The sequence below is a fragment of the Mauremys mutica genome, chromosome 3 (assembly GCF_020497125.1).
Source record: "Mauremys mutica isolate MM-2020 ecotype Southern chromosome 3, ASM2049712v1, whole genome shotgun sequence".
Classification (NCBI taxonomy): Eukaryota; Metazoa; Chordata; order Testudines; family Geoemydidae; genus Mauremys; species Mauremys mutica.
Genome location: NC_059074.1, coordinates 90,373,009 through 90,394,552, shown reverse-complemented (window position 1 = coordinate 90,394,552; position 21,544 = coordinate 90,373,009). Strand labels below are relative to the sequence as shown.

Sequence of the window (21,544 nt, the reverse complement as noted above, 5' to 3'; positions counted from 1 at the left end):
CTGATTATATTGTCCTGTGGACATGTATGTATAAGCCCACAAAGAGGGAATAAAAGGACATCTTTTGATGTATGTAAGTTATCCAGGAATCCTCTTGAAGATCAGGCAGGGAGATTAAGCAATTCTTGGTAAAACTAAAGGGCTGCAAACCTAAACCAATAAAAGGAAAAATTTCTTTCTGCCATACATAGCCTGTGGAATTCACTGCCATCCGGAAGCTGTCGAAACAGATGCCATAGCTAGAGTTTTTAAAAGCTATTGATATTTTGACCATTAACAATTTCTGACACTAAGTAAGATAAATTATAGCTAAAAGGTATTAAATCTCATGCTTCAGGGATAATCTGATCATCTGAAGGGGTTGGGGTGAACTACCTTTCTCTATTCACATATATACTGATAGGCCTATTTTTTTTTCCAGACAGAAACTGACATCAAGTTGATTTGGCAATGTGGTTACTGGGTTGTGACCGCTGATAACTGGGAATGTCCATTTGATGCAACTGGTTTTACACTGAACACATACTGGCCTTCCATAATTGCTACTGGAGACCTGAGGATCTTCCTACTTTACATCATCCCCACTTGAGGTGCTGAGTTGAGCCAAGCACACTACCTTTAGGGCATTTCCAGCACCTACTAAGCCCAGGGTCAGCAGATGAAATAAGCCTATTTCTAAAACAGCCTTGTAAAACTGGCATAAATATATACCAGCTCATGCAGAAAGTCTTGCCTGACTTTGCAATAGTGATTGATCAAACTAATAGCATCTTATTTGTCCATCGAAAGCTCTCCTGGGGTGAGTAGAATTTGCAAAGATGTTTTAAGGCAATCATTCTACCATATTTTGGTGCAGATTCTTATTCCTTACTTTTCCTAAAAAGATCAAAGAACCCTGGTAAAATAGTAAAACCTCTCTTTATAATGGCATGTACTTCAAGAATTTTTAGCAGGTGATACCCTGCAACAATTTGTTACCCTTTCACTTCTGGTGAGTTAGTTCAAATACTGACATAGGCAGGGCCGGCTTTAGGAAGTGCGGGACCCAATTCAAACAGTTTCGACGGGGCCCCGGCAGGGATGACTATAAAAAAAAAATGTAAAAAAACACATGGGGCTTGTACTCACTGGGCGGTGCTCCGAGTCTTCGGCGGCACTTTGGCGGCGGGTTCTTCTCTCGCTCCAGGTCTTCGGTGGCACTGAAGGACCTGCCGCCGAAGTGCCACCGAAGACCCAGAGCAAGCGAAGGACCCGCCGCCGAAATGCCACTGAAGACCCGGAGTGCTGCCGGGTGAGTAAAAATTAAAAAGGCGCCTCTAGCCAGAGAAAGGATTCTCACTGGGCGCAGGGCCCTCTTAGGCGCGGGGCCCGATTCGGGGGAATTGGTGGAATTGGCCTAAAGCCGGCCAATAGGTCACCATTGACAAGGATGTTTATGATTTCATGTGGGTATTTGTCAACCTCAAAATATCATCCCAGTCTGGCACATATAATTTAACAATGGTTTCTGCTCAGGGATGCAGTGTTACTGGTGTTAATCAGAACTAAGTAACTCCAATTAAGCTAGAGCAGTGGTTCCCCAACTGGGGTTCGCAAAATGTTACAGGGGGTTCTCGGGAAAAAATTCCCTAATGGCGGACAGAGCTGTCCCTAGGGATCCCGGGCAGCATGGGGCCAGCAGCTTGGAGCCCCTAGACTTCCAAGAGCTAAGCAGATCAAAGCAAGCAGATCTATCACACTGAGGAGATTTAACCTTCAAGACTCCTTATAAGAAATGGAAAGGGAGGTGAATATTTTTTGCTGTTTTTAAAATTAAATAGGCAGCTAGTATTGTTTTTAAAATTATTATGAAGAACAAGTTTAAGCTTATTTGTAACGTGCTGTTTGCCTGGACTGCTCAAGACCTGAATGTTTGTGTAGGAGGAACTCTTTTGAGTGAAATCTTGGAAAAGTGAGATCTTGGAAGGGTGTTGCCGTTTTCATAATGTAATAAAAATACTATAATGATAAATAATTAATAATAAATAGTGTGTAATAAGCATGTCATAAAAACAAATTTTATATTTCCAAGATCACTGCTTTTATAATTTATACTCATGTACAGGAGAAAATCCCTGGAAATATTCATTTTTAAGAGGGGGATGGCAAGACTTGACGTGCTAGTGAAAGGGGTTTACAGGCTGTTAAAGTTTGGGAACCACTGAGCTAGAGTTACACCACTGTAAAAACAGTGTGAAATATGAATAAGGTTCAATGTTCTTGGCCTCTCACTTTCTTGTTCAGCAAATGTAACTCTTGCTACCCCAAATTAATAAGGGGACACTTTAATGGTATAATCATTAATTAATTTGCTATTTATTGCAATGATTTAATAAAAAATAATTATTTTAGGTATTAATGTGAACTCTGCTTTCAGTCACTGGACTATTATTTAGATGTGCTAGCTATCAAAGACGATCCTATGAAAGATCATTGTCATATCTGTCTTTCTCACGGAAGTCCAATATGTCTCCACAAAAGCAAATACCTTTCTTTCTACACAAAACTGTCACCTGATATTTATCTCATCAGAATCAGGGATAGGAGTCAGGGGACTGTACCTATAAGAAAAGCAGGAAGATGTGAGTTATGTTAAAGGGTAAACAAACAGCTCAGAAATTTCTAATGTGTAATTAACACTGCTGGCTCAGTGAATTGTGCAATGTCGTAATATCACATTAAGAAAGTAAATCAGTAGGGGCCATTTAATGCCAACAATTGTTATGCAGGACTCGAGATTGCTTTCGGTGGGGAGTAAAACTGAAGGCATGATATTCCCCTCAGTGATTTCTCTGTTAAGAAGAATGACTGTAACCTGTTATTATGTGCAATCACAGGGAAATAGTACACAGTATGTGATTTAAATCAAAAACTAAAATTTTCAAATCAAAATCTGCTGGACACAAAATCCAGTTCTGGCTCTTCATGTTGTTGAATACTAAAAATAACTGTGTTTATCAAATATAATTGCAAAGTATAAAAAATGACAGTTTGGATGAAACAGTGTGGAAGTCCTTTCTACTTATCTATGGTAGAGGTCTAGGTGGATGTTAAAGACCTCATTAGCACTTTTAAAAACTTAAAATATGGAATAGCCCTGGTGACTAGCCAGTATGCCCTCTTACATTATGAAGCCAATCCTGCTTCTACTGAAGTCAGAATGTTAACAAAAGCATATATATATTTATATAATTTATATAATTTTAAGAACATTAAGGCTGCAAAATCAAATACTCAAAATGCCAGAATTAAGGTTGTTCATGCAACCTTAATCCAGCCCCTTTGGGTATATACTTATGATGCAGGCTTTAATTACATGCTCAAATACTGTTTTTTCCATGGGACCCTTGCCTCATTCAGTCACAGGAAAGACAGTGATCACTGAATGGGAAACTATTCATTATCTGTCTTTTATCCTTATCATTCAAAGTGTGGCCCCATGCATTATTTACTCCTCATCATCCAAACTCTGCACTGAATACAAAATTATTCATTTTCCTTTTGCTATGCTGTCAGTCACACTATCTAAGTTCTTCACAAATATTAAATAATTTATCTTCACAACCATCCTGTGAGGTGAGGTGGTATTTCTGGCAAACATTGCAATCTCATGCCATATCTTTAGGGGAGAGTCTGATGATAGAGAATCTCCAGGTCATAGTCAGGAGCAGAGGAATGAGAAGTATAATGTAAGGGCCGGATCAGATGATAAACAGTCACATAAAAAAGAATCTGGCACATCAGAAAAAGGCAGGCTAATAAACAGGGACAAGTTTTTAAAGTGCTTGTACACAAATGCCAGAAGTCTAAATAATAAGATGGGTGAACTAGAGTGCCTTGTGATAAAGGAGGATATAGATATAATAGGCATCACAGAAGCCTGGTGGACTGAGAGCAATCAATGGGACACAATCATTCCGTGGTACAAAATATATCGGAAGGACAGAACAGGCCGTGCGGGGGGAGGAGTGGCACGATATGTTAAAGAAAGTGTAGATTCAAATGAAGTAAAAATCTTAAGCGAATCCACAGGTTCCATAGAGTCTCTATGGATAGAAATTTCATGCTCTAGTAAAAATATAACAGTAGGGATCTATTATCGACCACCTGACCCGGACAGTAATAGTGATGATGAAATGCTAAGGGAAATTAGAGAGGCTATCAAAATTAAGAACCCAATAATAGTGGGGGATTTCAATTATCCCCATATTGACTGGGAACATTTCACTTCAGGACGAAATGCAGAGATAAAATTTCTCGATACTTTAAATGACTGCTTCATGGAGCAGCTGGTATGGGAACCCACAAGGGGAGAGGCGACTCTAGATTTAATCCTGAGTGGAGCGCAGGAGCTGGTCCAAGAGGTAACTATAGCAGGACCGCTTGGAAATAGTGACCGTAATACAATAGCATTCAACATCCCTGTGGTGGGAAGAACATCTCAACTGCCCAACACTGTGGCCTTTAATTTCAAAAGGGGGAACTATACAAAAATGAGGGGGATAGTTAGACAAAAGTTAAAAGGTACAGTGACTAAAGTGAAATCCCTGCAAGTTGCGTGGGCCCTTTTTAAAGACACCATAATAGAGGCCCAACTTCAATGTATACCCCAAATTAAGAAAAACAGTAAAAGAACTAAAAAAGAGCCACCGTGGCTTAACAACCATGTAAAAGAAGCAGTGAGAGATAAAAAGACTTCCTTTAAAAAGTGGAAGTCAAATCCTAGTGAGGCAAATAGAAAGGAGCACAAACACTGCCAACTTAAGTGCAAGAGTGTAATAAGAAAAGCCATGGAGGAGTTTGAAGAACGGCTAGCCAAAAACTCCAAAGGTAATAACAAAATGTTTTTTAAGTACATCAGAAGCAGGAAGCCTGCTAAACAACCAGTGGGGCCCCTTGATGATCAAAATTCAAAAGGAGCGCTTAAAGATGATAAAGTCATTGCGGAGAAACTAAATGGATTCTTTGCTTCAGTCTTCACGGCTGAGGATGTTAGGGAGATTCCCAAACCTGAGCTGGCTTTTGTAGGTGACAAATCTGAGGAACTGTCACAGATTGAAGTGTCACTAGAGGAGGTTTTGGAATTAATTGATAAACTCAACATTAACAAGTCACCGGGACCAGATGGCATTCACCCAAGAGTTCTGAAAGAACTCAAATGTGAAGTTGCGGAACTATTAACTAAGGTTTGTAACCTGTCCTTTAAATCAGCTTCGGTACCCAATGACTGGAAGTTAGCTAATGTAACGCCAATATTTAAAAAGGGCTCTAGGGGTGATCCCGGCAATTACAGACCGGTAAGTCTAACGTCGGTACCGGGCAAATTAGTTGAAACAATAGTAAAGAATAAAATTGTCAGACACATAGAAAAACATAAACTCTTGAGCAATAGTCAACATGGTTTCTGTAAAGGGAAATCGTGTCTTACTAAACTATTAGAGTTCTTTGAAGGGGTCAACAAACATGTGGACAAGGGGGATCCGGTGGACATAGTGTACTTAGATTTCCAGAAAGCCTTTGACAAGGCCCCTCACCGAAGGCTCTTACATAAATTAAGCTGTCATGGGATAAAAGGAAAGGTCCTTTCATGGATTGAGAACTGGTTAAAGGACAGGGAACAAAGGGTAGGAATTAATGGTAAATTCTCAGAATGGAGAGGGGTAACTAGTGGTGTTCCCCAAGGGTCAGTCCTAGGACCAATCCTATTCAATTTATTCATAAATGATCTGGAGAAAGGGGTAAACAGTGAGGTGGCAAAGTTTGCAGATGATACTAAACTACTCAAGATAGTTAAGACCAAAGCAGATTGTGAAGAACTTCAAGAAGATCTCACAAAACTAAGTGATTGGGCAACAAAATTGCAAATGAAATTTAATGTGGATAAATGTAAAGTAATGCACATTGGAAAAAATAACCCCAACTATACATACAACATGATGGGGGCTAATTTAACTACAACGAGTCAGGAAAAAGATCTTGGAGTTATCGTGGATAGTTCTCTGAAGATGTCCACGCAGTGTACAGAGGCGGTCAAAAAAGCAAACAGGATGTTAGGAATCATTAAAAAGGGGATAGAGAATAAGACTGAGAATATATTATTGCCCTTATATAAATCCATGGTACGCCCACATCTCGAATACTGTGTACAGATGTGGTCTCCTCACCTCAAAAAAGATATTCTAGCACTAGAAAAGGTTCAGAAAAGAGCAACTAAAATGATTAGGGGTTTAGAGAGGGTCCCATATGAGGAAAGATTAAAGAGGCTAGGACTCTTCAGTTTGGAAAAGAGAAGACTAAGGGGGGACATGATAGAGGTATATAAAATCATGAGTGATGTTGAGAAAGTGGATAAGGAAAAGTTATTTACTTATTCCCATAATACAAGAACTAGGGGTCACCAAATGAAATTAATAGGCAGCAGGTTTAAAACAAATAAAAGGAAGTTCTTCTTCACACAGCGCACAGTCAACTTGTGGAACTCCTTACCTGAGGAGGTTGTGAAGGCTAGGACTATAACAATGTTTAAAAGGGGACTGGATAAATTCATGGTGGCTAAGTCCATAAATGGCTATTAGCCAGGATGGGTAAGAATGGTGTCCCTAGCCTCTGTTCGTCAGAGGATGGAGATGGATGGCAGGAGAGAGATCACTTGATCATTGCCTGTTAGGTTCACTCCCTCTGGGGCACCTGGCATTGGCCACTGTCAGTAGACAGATACTGGGCTAGATGGACCTTTGGTCTGACCTGGTACGGCCTTTCTTATGTTCTTAATATGTTAAAATTTATGCATGATTGTGATTTGCTCCATGGGAGAAGATTATCACAGATCCTCCAGGAACTAAAAACAAGGGAGAGTAATTGTGGTGACACTAAGACTGTAAACAACTCGAGGTACCATGGTTTGCATATACTGGTTCAGACTGGGTTTTCCAGAGACTAAGAGACAAAGAAAGAACTTGGGATATGAAAAAACATTGACTTTAAGCAGATTCAGGGCCCTCATTTGGAGTGAACAAACAGACAAGACATTTTGTCCAAGAAGTGGAGACCACAATTCTGCTAAGGGCATGCAATGACTTTGGTCAAAAGGGCTATAAGTCAGATGGGTGATTTCTGGTATAGTTATTAGTAAGTGGGTAGGACCTGCAATTGTTTTTTTGTTGTTTTTTTTTAATGTTTTCTCTGCTTGCTTTTTAATCCTGAATAATTGCACTCTGTTTAGAAAGAGTTGTGTGGCAACTTGTAACTGCTGACATATGCTGATCATAGCCCTTGGGAGAAAGCAACACGTAAGCATTGGCCTTTAGGCAGATTGGCTTGCTGAGGATATCACAAGGCAGGGTAAGCAGGGCTGTGCAGCCTGAAAACCCCTGGTCAGGAGGGGGAGAGATGCAGGTCTCTGCCCAAGAGGCATGATGGCTGGGAGCCTGAAACTTTTTGTGGGTGCCTTTGAGGGACCACAAAGGGGAAATACAGGTGCAGTTACCCTGAAACTGTGACAATATTATTATCCCAATTTTACAGATTGGGAACTGAAGCACAAGAATTAAAGCCAAAATTGTCAGAAGTGTCCACTAATTTTGGGTGCCCAATTTGAGGTGCCTAAGGCCTGATTTTTCAGTGTACTTAGCATACTTTATATGTTCAGAGCAGAGCTCCCCTTGATCTCTGTTGTAGGTATGAGTGCTCAATACTTCTGCAATCAAAGTCCAGGTGTCTCAAGTTGGGTATCCAGAATATGAGGAACATAGTGGGCATCTGTGTAAATTTTGGTTTATGTAATTTGCCAACAATCACCTAGGAACTCTGAAACAACCTCTTTGCTCTTAGTTCTAGTATCCAGTGCTCCTGTAAGGAGCAATTGCAGGGAGAGGCTTGCTCAGCCCCGGCAGCCTGGGGCTGGTGCAAGCTCAGTCATTCGGGGGGGGCTGGCGCAAGTGGTCTGGTTGGCACACAGGAACCACAAGGGGATGGAGCGTGTTCAGGACAGACAGAATCACCACAGAATTTAGCTGCCAAACCCTACATCCATACTGAGCATATGAAAAGAGATTATTTTTTCCCCAAGAGGCTTGTTTAAGCTTGGCCAGATTTGGACAAATTTTGACAGGACTGACAAAAGATCCCTTGCACAAAGGCCACCCAGATTTCAAGTCCTTGCTCCAAAGCATGGAGGTGCTCTGGCTTCTCAGTGAAATGGTTGTTTTTTAAACTATATATTTTCCCTTAACCCCTGTTGCTAACAGCCAAACTGTTTTTGAGGTAGACAACCTGCATCCAAAATTTCAGCCCAAACACTTAAAGTTTGACAAAGTAGTAAGCTACTGAAACCAGGGTCTTTTTATGGGAAATGTGGGGCAACCTTAACTATGGGGAGTGGTATGTGTGTGCGTGTGTACGCATGTGCATTTTTCGCATTCCACTTCGCCCCATCCCAAATAGCCTGGTGGTTAGTGCACTCACTTGGGACGTGAAGGTTCATAGTCCCTGTGCCAAATCAGGCAGATCAGGGAGTTGAATGTGGCTTTCCATATCACTCTCCCTTCATCTGTTTTGGTTTGTTTATTTTTGTTTTTTATTAAAAAAAATTCAAAAGGTCTTGGTTTAATTCCTCATCTGACTGGAAACAAATGTCAAAACCTCAATTTTTTTCATGAAACAGAATTCTTGTTCTCCAGCCAGCTCAGGGCTGAGGCACATTGGCATGTTGGCCTGGGGAAGTTGTGCAGCCACTGGCCAAGCTGTACCTGTTCTGTATGTAAAGACAAGCCTTCTTTCTCCTAAGCTGTGAACACCAGTACCTTTCCCCACTACTAAATTAATTTAAAAGTTGAAATCAAAATGGGAGTCAAAGGTGGAAAAAGAAGTAAAGGTACCTGTGTAAAGAAGTCTAGACAGGGCTGGCCTTACCATGAGGTGAACTGAGGCGGCCACCTCAGGTGCCAGACTGTGGCAGGGCACCACTAGGACCCAGATTGTAGAAAACTGTGTCTGCTGCTGGTGCATATGTATTCTCTCTGCTCTAGATGCACAGAGATGGTGGAGTGCTGTGCTGGAGGAAGGAGGGCACAAGAGGGAATAACAGAAAGCAGCAGGAGCTGCAGGGAGAGAGAGGAAGAGGAGCCTTTTATGAACCTCTCTAGCACCCCCAGGACCCTGGACTGATTAACACCAGCTTCTCAGGGAGCTTCCTGTTTCCTGCTGCTTCCCTGAACCCACTTGAGGAGAACAGGCAGTCAACTGAAGTAGTAGGAGCCAATTAGGCCCTTAAAACACTCTCTTTCCTCACTCAGGCTTCTACGAGCCTGCTTATTTGTCTCCTTCAATTCAGTGCTGAGAGCCACTATAGCTGGCACAGAACAGCAGTCATGAGTGAAAGAAGAAAATGCCCCTCTGGGGCAGCATTCAGAAAAAGAAATCAAGTCAAGAAAGCGTTTCTATCTAAGCAGGAAAGAGCTCTCCTGAGATACATAGACACAAATGTTCATGGTGAGCCTTCCGGCCCCAGTGAGGATGTGAGTGGTGAGGAGATGCCTGATCTTCCAGTTAGTCAGAGTGCAGGTGACCTGGCAGCTACTGCAGCATCCATATCTCCATCTCAAATGGATGTAACCATGCACATTCCTGAAGAAAAGTGTAGATCAGAGAAGAGTGTGGTGGAGGCGCAAGGAACAGCTGCTGCTGAGTTTAGTTCCTTAAGACTAGATGATCCAAGACGGTGGACCCACTTGAGCAGTAGCCTGAGGGACCTCCTGGTACTGCATGGGCCACAGCAAGTGAAAAACTTCATGTTCCCCAAAGACAATGAAAATAGATGTCTCCATACAACACATTACTGGCGTGAAATCTCCAATGGTGATGAAGTGGAGAGGCCATGGCTTATGTACTCGAAAACCCAGAATGCTGCATACTGTTTTTGTTGCAAGCTCTTCCAGGAACAAAGGAAAAATTGGGCTAGAAATCTGGCATGCCATGAGAAGGCAGCAAATCACCAGAGAGCATTCCATAGGTGGAAAGAGTTTGAGATGAGACTAAGGTTAAAGGCCACCATAGATGAGCAGCATCAAGAGAAGATTGCATCAGGGTCTCTTTACTGGCAAAATGTTCTGAGAAGGCGCATTGCCTTGTGAGAATGCTTGCTACCTAAAACCTAGCACTGCATATGTAGGAGGCTAGGGAACCACGGAAGATTCTGTTACGGCTTAGCTTAGGCAGTTCCGCTTTCTCAGCCTCCGGTTATTGTAGGACACGGCATGCTAGTTTTAACCTGCCGTAACCGGCTGGGACTGCTGCGTGGCAAGCCCCTGGCTGTTGGCCAGGGGGGCAGCCCCGGAGGGTGGAGAGTTTCTATTGCATTATGTATGAGCTGGTTTGCTGCTGTTTGTATAAAATGAGCATGCTTTGTGTTTGTTTTTGGACTTCACCCCAGGCCGAGCTACAGGGCGCTGGGTCCCCGTCTCAGTGACAGCAACGCTTGGGGTCCCCGTTGCAGATGTGTCACTTTACCTTCATTAAAGCCAATAACTCACAGTGTGTGTGTCGGCCTCATTCTTACAGAGCACCTTGGGAGGGCCCCCGGCCTCCCTGGTACGTAACAGCATAGCATTTCAGATCAGCTGTATGTGCCAAACAATGGAAACTTCCTAAAAATTGTGGAGCTGATGGCTAAGTTTGATGCTGTACTCCAGGAGAATCTAAGAAGAGTCACCACTCAAGAAATGTACACACACCATTACCTTGGAAAAACAATTCAAAATGAGATCATACAGTTACTGGCAATAAAAGTCAAAATAGAAGATTGTGGCAGATCTGAAGACAGCAAGATATTACTCTGTTATTCTGGACTGCACACCTGACATCAGCCATATGAAACAAATGACTTTAGTGGTGCGTTTTGTAACAACAACAGAACCTAGTGAAAATGTCCCTGCAATGGTGACTGTCAGAGAGCATTTTCTAGAATGTATTGACATTGATGATACTACAGGAGCTGGTATGACAAATGTGCTTCTTAAAAAGCTGGAAGATACGGGAATTGCGATAATGGTGCCAACATGAGAGGAAAGAACAGAGGTGTGCAGACATGGATCCAAGAGTTAAACCCTCAAGCTTTTTTTGTCCCATGCAGTTCTTATTTGTTGAACTTGGTGGTCAGTGATGCAGCATCAGCTTCTAGTGAGGCTGCTGAATTTTTTAATATAATTCAAAGCATCTATGTATTTTTCTCTGCATCAACTCATCGATGGCAGAGGGAAATTGAATCACCAGAAACATACATAACTTCAAATTTCTGTGTGCCTTAGTGTCGTGGCATAATATACTGTTTGAAATAAATGTTGTAAGCAAGAGACTCCAAGGTGTTGACCTTGATATATCTGGAGCAATGGAACAACTGGATAAAGCAAAGTCATACTTACAGTCTTACCGATCAGATGAGGGATTTCAAAGAATGCACAGAAGGTGGCAAAGGAACTTCACACTGAAGCTATTTTCCCACCCATTCAAGAATATAAGAGTTGCTGAAGATTACAAGGCACGGGATAATCCCATAAGAGACCCCAAACAACAATTCAAAGTGCTAGATTGTGCAATACAGTCAGTTGAAGAACGTGTCATGCAGCTCAAGGAACACAGCAGTATATTTGGGATGTTTTATGATATTCCAGAACTCCTCAGTATACCTGAAGAAGATCTACACCAGCAATGCAGGGCAGTAGAAACAGTGTTGACACATGACGACACGTGCGATATTGATGCGAGTGATTTAGGTGATGAACTGAAAGCCCTTTCAAAATACATTTCAGCAGGATCAACTCCAAAGGCTGTTCTGGAATATATGTGCACAAATAAGATGACCACCTTCTTTCCAAATGCTTTTATTGCTCTGCACATACTTCTAACACTTCCTGTAACAGTTGCCAGTGGAGAACGCAGCTTCTCCAAGCTGAAGTTAGTGAAAACACATCTACACTCCACAATGACACCAGAGAGGCTGGTCGGCCTTGCAACCATATCAACAGAGCATGAGCTGGCCCAGACTGTGGAACTTCAGCAGGAAGCAGTTCAAATCTTTGCAACCAAGAAGGCATGGAAAGCACCATTTTGATTATTCAAACAGATAAAAATGCCAGTGTTTACTATGCAGACAAGAAAAGTTACATTTGCTGTTCAGGTGTTTGAAAGTTAAGTGTTACTTAAAATTTTTGAACAAGGCATTTTAAGTTGTTAGTTCTCCTTTATTGGGGTAGGTAGCAGAGCAGTACCATGAGAAGAATAGAACAGGAAGAAGGCAGAATTGAGACCTTTCAAAGTTTTGGCCCAAGCGAGGGGGCATGGGGGAATCATTTGAGCTCCCAACCTCAGGTGCCAAAATGTTGTGGGCCAGCCCTGAGTCTAGAAATGTACCGTAGGAAACATTTTTAAGAGAAAAAAGGTGGTCCTATCCTATGACTATGAAATTGTGGCATTATCTCTGTGTAAAAAGAGACTCAAAAGTAAACATTTCTTCATAGAAGAAATAAGTGTATTGTTACATCCAAGGAACCATCCAAGTTTAGCAAGTCAGTAAAAGGGACTCAAAGAATTCTCATTGAGTCCACAGATTGACAAGCATTTAAAATGTGAAAATCCACTAAGTCTCACTTTTGCAACAGAAGTTTTCGATAGCTACACCTTAAAATATATGTCCTCATAAATGCCAGTGTGGATGGAGCATTTTTTCCCATAAAGTGCTTCACAAAAGTATATTTTTGTCTTGTTTTATCCTCTCAAGGTTTCTCCCATGTTGATAATGCCAGCACCCAATCTTTGCCTCCCTTTGAAGCTGGAATCAAGAGTCTGTACTCCTGCAACTGTACAACTACACACAATTAGAGTAAATGAACTGTTTCAGTAAGTTAGCAGTAACCACAGAGAAGATGGCCTTGACATATGCATATGCTGTTGAGAAGCATCTATGGCTGGACACTCAGCAATTGCAAAAGTTTCCAGAGCAGCTGACCTCCATGTGTAAACGCCATGTCCTGATTCTATGCTGCCCTGCACCTTGGGTAGTCATTTCAAGCTGAGGAAAGTGCATGTAAACCTCTAAAAGCCTGATATGTTCTATCTGAGCTAAGCTTTATGCAAGAATAGGGGAAATGGAGGGGGGAGGAGAGAAAATGGCTTTACATCACCTATGTACCCCTATATTATGAGGCTGTCCAGGAACCTGCTTGACCCCTGATATACATTAAAGTGGCCACAGGGCTGCTCTAATTTTTGTTTGTTTTCCCACAGGCTCTTCAATCGAGCAGAGAAAGGTATAATACAATCCTTGTTAAGTCCTTTAAAATTGACATGCTGAATCAGATTTCTTTGAAATTTGGTGTGCCTCAGGGAGGTGCAGCGTAGGGTCAGTGACCTAAATTTGGGGTCAAATGAGCCAGGGGTGTGGAGATATGAACTCTGAAAAAATTGTCATCTTTCAAAAAATTTCCAGGTGGTTTTTTTGTTTGTTTTTGGTTTTTGTACAGAACTAGAGATAAAACTATTGAAGTGATGTGGATCAAAATGGTCTCAATCTGTCAAGTTATACTCAAGGGAGTGCATATAGTCCATTAAAGCTTTGGGGTCCCAAACTGAGAAGGGTATTTAACAATATTTTCATGTCTTTCCTTGTGTAGATGTGCAGTCTGGATTACAATGCACATGCACCATAAAGAAAAAAACCATGAGAGGATTTCCAGGCAGCCACTTCATGCTTGCATGGGTAGTTTGAGAGAATGTGTCAATGCCATTGCCTTTGGTGAAACCCCACCACTGATGTTTCTAGTCCGAACCTTTGTACACCAGTGCAATAAAGATCTAATAACTCACATTGCTTGCTACAAGTTGTGTCCATTATAATATAACATGTTTTGGGTTTATTTTGTTTTGTTTGTTTTTGTGGGGAGGTTTACAATGAACACAGCAGAATAGTCAGCAGCCAACAAAAACCAGTCTAAACAAAATCTTTGTTGTATCAGGTCTGGAGAAGCCAGAGACAGGACTGTGGGGCAGAGGAGGACAGGGATAGGGAGGGGGGTTGCAGCTAAGGAGGGGGGCAGGAAATGAGGACAGGTGGCAGGTGAGCCTTGGATTGATTGTTCAAGAAAATCCGTATTTTATTAGTCCCCGGGGAGCTAGGGGTGACAAGTGACTACTTCCTGATCTTGTGGGAGATTAATGTGGTGTATCCCAACACACATAGTGCAGAAGTTTGGAATGACAATGCAGGTACCTTGACTGCTAAGGGAAAAGAAATCTGTGTGCCGCCAACCTTGCCATGGTGTGGATGCTGGGCAATTCCTGTATCACAGGATTGCAGGAGAGCAAGGAGTACACCATGATATGGTGGCTGCTGATTACAGGTTGATTTGAATGAAGACAGGTGGCCTGCATTGGCATGTTTTGCCCACTCTGCAGCCTCTAACTGGTGACTTAAGAGGTTTGTGATCTGTCAGACACTGTGGTGATTCACTCAGGCAGAAGTGATCTGGGCCTAATTCCTGATGCATGAGGTTAGAGTTGAACAGCATCAGAGATTTGTCTCCAGGAGCTGTTTTAGTTTTCTCTTATTTGGCTGAGCATCTGAATAATTACTACGGCAACAATATAAAAGTTATTAATATGTGTTGGAAGAACATTCATTGGGAAACTGGAGGTTCATGGCTGACCAGAAAATGTGTACTGTATGCCATAGAAACATTATAAACTCTGACGCCTCATTGTTTCTTGGAGAGGAGCAGAGCATCTTTCTGTCAAACATAAAACACTCAATATTTTGGAATAGAAACCCTGTCTGTGATTTCTGCTACACACTCCACCCTCCCACCCATTCTAAAACATGACCAGGAACACCATTCCACTGTAACATAATTGGCCTTTGCTCCAGGTACTGCATGTCAGTCAGGTTATGGGGAGGGGAGGTCAGGTGGAAGGGAAAGTAACAGCAATAGAATGTTTGTATACCATGGAGTGAAGCATTCAGGGAGATATGTTCCCTGCTTGCTGGGGATGGTGGAGGCTGGATAAAGTAGTAGAGATGGGGGCCAGGTGGAGGGGGAACTCAGTGACTGGGTCAGAGGCACAGCTGGGGAGGAGTGCAGAATCAGGGCTGGTGAGGCAAAGCTGGTGTGTGGCAGGTGTGTGAGGTGGTGTTGGCTGGCTCAGTATGCAAATTGTGGGACATGGTACATACAAAAAAAATCTAAATTAACAGAGTTAAGGTTGCTTGGTGGTATGTCACCCTCTTGCAGAGTGCTGAGTTGAGTAAAACTCAAATGCCTGAAAACCAAGAAATGCAGTTAAGTTTTTCCTTGCAACATTGAAGACAGGTATTGCAGGCCCTAAGCCTCCCCAAACAGTCCCACATGGCCCTGCCCACGCTGTGTCCCAAGGCCCCTTCCTGCTTGCCGCTTCCCCCTTGGCCCCAATCCAGGCAGGCTTCTCCTCTTCCCGGAAGTGGGCTGGGGCTAGGGCAGGCCAGCCTGCGGCCAGGACTTGGGGCGTCTGGGGCTGACCAGCACTGGGGGGCCCACCCAGGCACTGGGAACGTGCCACCCGGTGCTTCAGGGCTGGGAGCTCTGGGGCCGCCTGCCCGGTGCTTAGGTCACCCAGCATTGGGACTGCCCAGCACTCTGGGGCTGGGGCTGCAGTGCCCTGTGCTTGGGGGTGCAGGGGCTGGCCACCCTGTGCTTGAGGGGACTGGGGGCTGGGGTGGTGGGGCCAGCAGCCGCGGGGCCTTGGGGCTCCAGCAGGGGAGGAAAGGGGTGGCAGGGCCTCGGGCAGAAGGGTGGGGTGGGGCTAGCCGCCCATGCCATGCAACCTTAATTCTGCCCTCTTTCAGCAGTGCCCCAATATATCATGTTAACACACACACCTTTACACTGCCAACCCCACAGTTGATGAAAGGTACAAGTTCTTCATCTCCTTTTGATAACCCATTCTCTCTCACCCACAGGATTCCAGCTAATACAAAGTACAAAAAGGAAAGAGAGAGAGAGACACAGTGAATCTATAGTTCAGTTGTTAGGGCACCTACATAGCAGGTGGGAGACCCTGGGTCCAATCCCCCTGCTCCAATCACTCTTTCATTATTTATCCACAGTGGAACAGCTTCAACAGAGAGACTGAGGGTAATCCACATGAGACTATCCCAGAGCTCAGTGATTAAAGCCCTCTTCTGAGAGGTGAGAGACCCCTGCTCAAATCTTTTCTCTCTACCAGAGGGAGGGGAATTAAACCTGAGTCTGCACATTCCAGGCAAGTGCTCTAACCACTGAGCTACAAGTTATAAGGTGGCCCACCACCTCTGGCCAGATTTTGAATGGGACCCAATCCAGTGGGTATGCTCAAAGGGCATCTATTGGATTGGACCCCACACACAAGATAAGCAGCCGAACATCTATCTTCTGTTTCATGACTCCCTCTGGAGTGTAGGTGGGAGATAGGTGTCTAGATGTCTAGAAGGAGGCAGCAGTGTGCATGCTCTGAGGCAGAAACGTAGGTGCCAGGGGAACATTTACCCTGAAAACTTGGGCACTGAGTTTAGGCACCTACATGGTTCAGTGGGAGTTTTGTGGATTTCAGTGGAGCCAAAACTGGGATTTATGAACCTGAACCCAAGACATAGGTGCTTAAAGCCAGGGTTTAGGTACCTAAGTACCTTTGTAGATCCCACCCTATCCCAATTATTTTCAATTCAGCAAAGCACATACCTATGGTTTAATACCACAGTCTGATACTAATACAAACACATGTAACTAAGTGAAGGACTAATCTGTGAGAGTGCTTTGGGAGCTGGAGGAGCAAAAGGGAAACCTTGTTTGACCTGTGAAGTCTGTTGACATGAGAAATAAATGTAGCACTGACAAGGGATGAAAAAAGTAAAAATTAACGACTGGTAAATTCTGACACCATTGCAGATAATGCAGTTGTAAGATAAAGCCAAGCCAAACCCCCCAGCAAACGGGAAAAGATCATCCAAATTCAAGAACAGGTGATACTCTATGAAGGGACAGGTAGGCTGGTAGTTATAACAAGTTGTGTGAGTTTAAAGGCAATGTTTACTATAGGTATTTTACACAGTAAGTATGAGAAACCTCTTTGCCAGTTGTCAACATAAGCTGATATCTTTAAATGCAAGATGAAGGTATGTTAGCATGAAGTTCTAATGCCTAGGTAGGAGGCGTTATTTTGGCCTTTTTTCTTTAAACTGAGGCAGCAGAAAGGAATGTAATTCCACATATTTTTCTCCACTCTTACATTTACTGAAATCTATTTTAAATCAAGGCTAAGAAAGAAAATTGAAATCCTAATTCAAATGGATAGACTAATGTTGTCATGTAACTGACCAAAGTTAACATAACAACATTTTACTAGTTGGACACAATTAAATGTTTTGATTCTCCATCAGACTTTCCCCTGCAGAAATTGCAGCCAGCATTATATGCCTCATACAGTTATTTGGATGGAGGTCAGACATGAACTCAGTTAGGCTCAGTTCCCACAAGGGCATACAGGAGCATTTCAAACCAGTTTGGCTTCAGTCAAATAGAGTTGTAGAACAGTTTGTAGCCACTCTAAATAGTGTTAGCAGCAAAGAGTCCTGTGGCACCTTATAGACTAACCGACGTATCAGAGGGGTAGCCGTGTTAGTCTGGATCTGTAAAAGCAGCAAAGAGTCCTGTGGCACCTTATAGACTAACAGACCAACTAATTCATTGCTGATCAAATCATACAAGACAGAGGGCCAATGAACAGCTGATGTCATTTGCATGCACAGTATGCAAGAAAGGGAATAATGATTCTGTACAATTTGCTGAGAGTGGTGACTTTGGAGCATCTTAAGTGGACAGGGCTTGGTTGAACCAACTCATAAGCACATAAGAATGGCCTTACTGGACCAGACCAATGGTCCATCTAGCCCATATCCTGTCTTGTGACAGTGGCTGGTGCCAGATGCTTCAGAGGGAATGAATCTCATCTGGCAGTTAGAGGTTTAGGGACATCCAGAGCATGGGGTTGTGTTTCTGACCATCTTGGCTAATAACCATTCATGTACCTATCCTCATATCTAATTCTTTTTTTAACCCACTTATACTTTAGACCTTCACAGCATCCCCTAGCAACAAGCTCCACAGGTTGACTTGTGTGTCATGTGAAGAAATATTGCTGTATGTGTGTTTTGCTGACAATTAATTTCATTGGGTGACCTCTGGTTCTTGTGTTATATGAAGGGGTAAATAAAACGTCCTTATTCACATTCACCACACCATTAATAATGTTATAGACCTCTATCATATCCCATCCTTAGTCATCTCTTTTTTAAGCTGAACAATCTCCGTTTTTTTAATCTCTCCACATACGGAAATTGTTCCATACCCTTAATCATGTTTTTTGCTCTTCTTAGTGACTTTTCCAATTCTAGTATCTTTTTTGAGATGCGGCAACCAGAACTGTACACAGTCTCAAGTTGTGTGCGCACCATGAACGTATATAGTGGCATTATGATATTTTCTGTCATATTATCTATCCCTTTCCTAATGGTTCCTAACATTCTGTTAGCTTTTTTGACTGCCATTGCACATTGAGCAGATTGTGACATACTATACCCTGGGGGAGCGTCTTGTAACCATGTTCCTCATTTGTATATAATTGTGATATTGCATATAAAGCGTGCCATGTGAGGTATCAGGGAAAAGGTTATGATTGGCTGAAGGTCACTGTTCTATCTAAATATGTATATCATTAATGCATATGAAGTTATGAGAATGTGTTGTATGGTTGCCATGAATTTGCCATGTGGATTTGGGAAGCACCCAGATACTAACTCTCCAGAGCTAATGACTAGGGAGGTAACCAACACCCAGGAGAGAGGGCGCGCCGGGGGGTGGGGGTGGTGCTGAATCACCAGCCATTGTCCAGCAAGGGAGCTACAATGCAATGATTCATCTCCATAAGGCCACACCAGGGGAACTGCTCAGCCTTGCCTGGGGACTCAGCAATGCCCACCAGACATGCCTGGACTTGTGGTCTCCAAGCACACGGACTAAGTGTATAAAACAGAACACAGTGGCCACATGCTGGGCCTTTCTCCTGCTCCCACCTATGCTGCAAGCAACAAAGACACTCAGAAGACTGAAGACTTCAACAGAGGAGAATAAGATGGGTGAGAAACACCAATTCCCTACGTCCAGTGCAATCCCTGAACAATAACTAAAGAAAGAACTTAATCTCTGGGAGATAAGGTGGGTTCTGGTATTGAGAGAGACTAGCTTTTGCACTTACACAGAGCTCTCCTTCACCATCTGGGAGTCACATGGAACAATAAAACCAAGTGGCCCCAACACAGGGCAAACAGAAGATACACCACAGAGCTCAGATAAGAAAAACAACTCTTTGATCAGAATAATATTCCAAATACAGTTATCAAAAAAACCCACACTCCCTCTTCCCATATACACTCCCAGGCAGGCACGTTCAACGAAACCAAAAACGATCTCATTAGCCCTCTCCTTTGTCTTGTCTTTCCCTCAGTGAGGCATGAAGAGTCTCTCTTTCATGAGATTTCCAAATAGTTTGTAAACCCCAGTTACAGTGTGTGTGTGTGGAGATCTGGGGTGGGGGAGCACTAACTGCAGACAGGTAGCCTATGGTCTTTTCCTTCTCACACAGAAGACTAGCCATTTGTTCATCAAATGAATGAGCAGTATATAGGCTGATTTTTTTCCTTCCTTCCTTCCTCCTAGGTGGAATTCCTAGGTTCACGGGGCTCAGTTTCATCTAAACTTAAAAAAAATCTCTGTTTTCATGAGTAAGCCAACTTTGTGAGGCCTGTTTACCCTCTTTTACCCCTTCAGATTATTTCTTTTAGCTAGACAGCCCTTCTTCCAGGTTTGACATTTCTGGCAGATTTTGCAGGGTGGAGCCATGTGCAGTACCTTTTTGAAGGCCAAACCAGTAAACTCTACCTGTTCTAGCCTGGTGTGGAGTTTATACACTGTTGTGAAATTTCAGAAAATATTCTTGGAGCTTTTCCCCACATTTCTTCTGTGGATTTTTCAATGAACACATATCCCCAATACAGCGCATGCTACAGTATATAGCAAGTGCTGAGCCAATATGTCATTTAACTATTCTAGTGTCTCCTGGAATCTAGGAAACAGAGCAGGAGACAGGAACAACCTAGCATTCACCTGCTAGGGTTATAGATGGCAGTAAAGCATGTATTCTCTATTTAAAGATACAAGGTGGGTGAGGTAATATCTTTTATTGAATGAACTTCTGTTGGTGAGAGAGACAAGCTTCCAAGATACACAGAGCTCTTCTTCATATCTCAGTGTAGTCTGAAAGCTTCTCTCTCTCACTTACAAATAAAGATCCAATAAAAGATTTACCTCACCCACCGTGTCTCTCTAACATCCTGGGACCAACACGGCTACAACTACGCTGCATATTCTCTATATAGTCATCCTTTGTCTGCTGTGAGAAGAGAAAATGTCAAAATTAATTAATCTAACCATTATTCAAGTGAACAGTTTAGTGGAACTAGAATAGTCTTTGGCTTACCGTGGCAAGGTGCTGTTATGAATGCAATTTACAGTAGGAAAGCTTTTGGCTCAGAGTGGAATTTTCACTGCACCATAAATCTGACTTGTTGGGGAATCTAATGATTATTTTCATCCTTGATTGTTGGTATTAACACAGAACTGTGGTCTTAATCAAAAAATTATCTGTTGTCCAATTATTTACAAAAAGGACAATGGGAAGTTTCACTATTACACTAGCAAGGGGGGAAAAGATATCGATTTTTGAATCCATGAAATAATTGCCCCCCTGCATTGGATTTACTTTAATTACAGTTCAGAGACTGACTATATCTTAAATCTGTTCTGAAAATAGTTGCAATACGTGCCTTTACTTCTGGCCACCAACAGATGGCAGCACTTGAACATCAAAGTCCTCATCTGGGACTGAATCTTTAGTCCTTCAACAAACAAAACTCTCCCTTTAGATCAGGGACCTGATCGTGGGTGGAGTCTGCACTCAGCAAAAAATCTCCCTATTGAAGTCAAGTTTTGCCTGAATGTGGATTGCAGAATTAGATCTTTGAATTGGCTGGTTGTGGGCAATTGGTAATTACCAGCCAGCAATAACAACATTATAATACCAAGCATTTGCTCTTCTTCAGCAGCATTTATCCAAGGAGCTCACTTTACAAACATTAATTCCTCCCATGAGGTAATTAATCAGAACATTTTACAGATGTGGAAACTGAGGCACAGAAAAGGCGTAACTGGCAAGTATTGTGTTCCACATGTGACATTTTATGTAGCTTACAAATATATGGTATGGCTCATTTGGTAAATTGCACATTTACAAGTAATTCCTATATGACCATAGCCTTGGCTTCATCTTAAAGTCAATGCACTCCCCCCCCCATCCCCCCCCCCCAAAACACAACAAAAAACAGTGGTAGGGG

The 21,544-nt window shown here is 42.6% G+C and overlaps 1 long non-coding RNA gene across 5 annotated transcripts in view; it reads left to right on the top strand.

The window, feature by feature from the left end:
• Window positions 1-13,879, top strand: part of LOC123366405 — a 35,735-nt gene extending 21,856 nt beyond the window's left edge. For all 5 annotated transcript variants that reach the window (XR_006578059.1, XR_006578060.1, XR_006578061.1 and 2 more), the window contains 3 exons: window positions 422-799; window positions 12,812-13,340; window positions 13,704-13,879. This is a non-coding gene — a long non-coding RNA (uncharacterized LOC123366405). The remainder of the gene's footprint in view (window positions 1-421; window positions 800-12,811; window positions 13,341-13,703) is intronic.
• The last annotated feature ends 7,665 nt before the right edge of the window (window positions 13,880-21,544 follow it).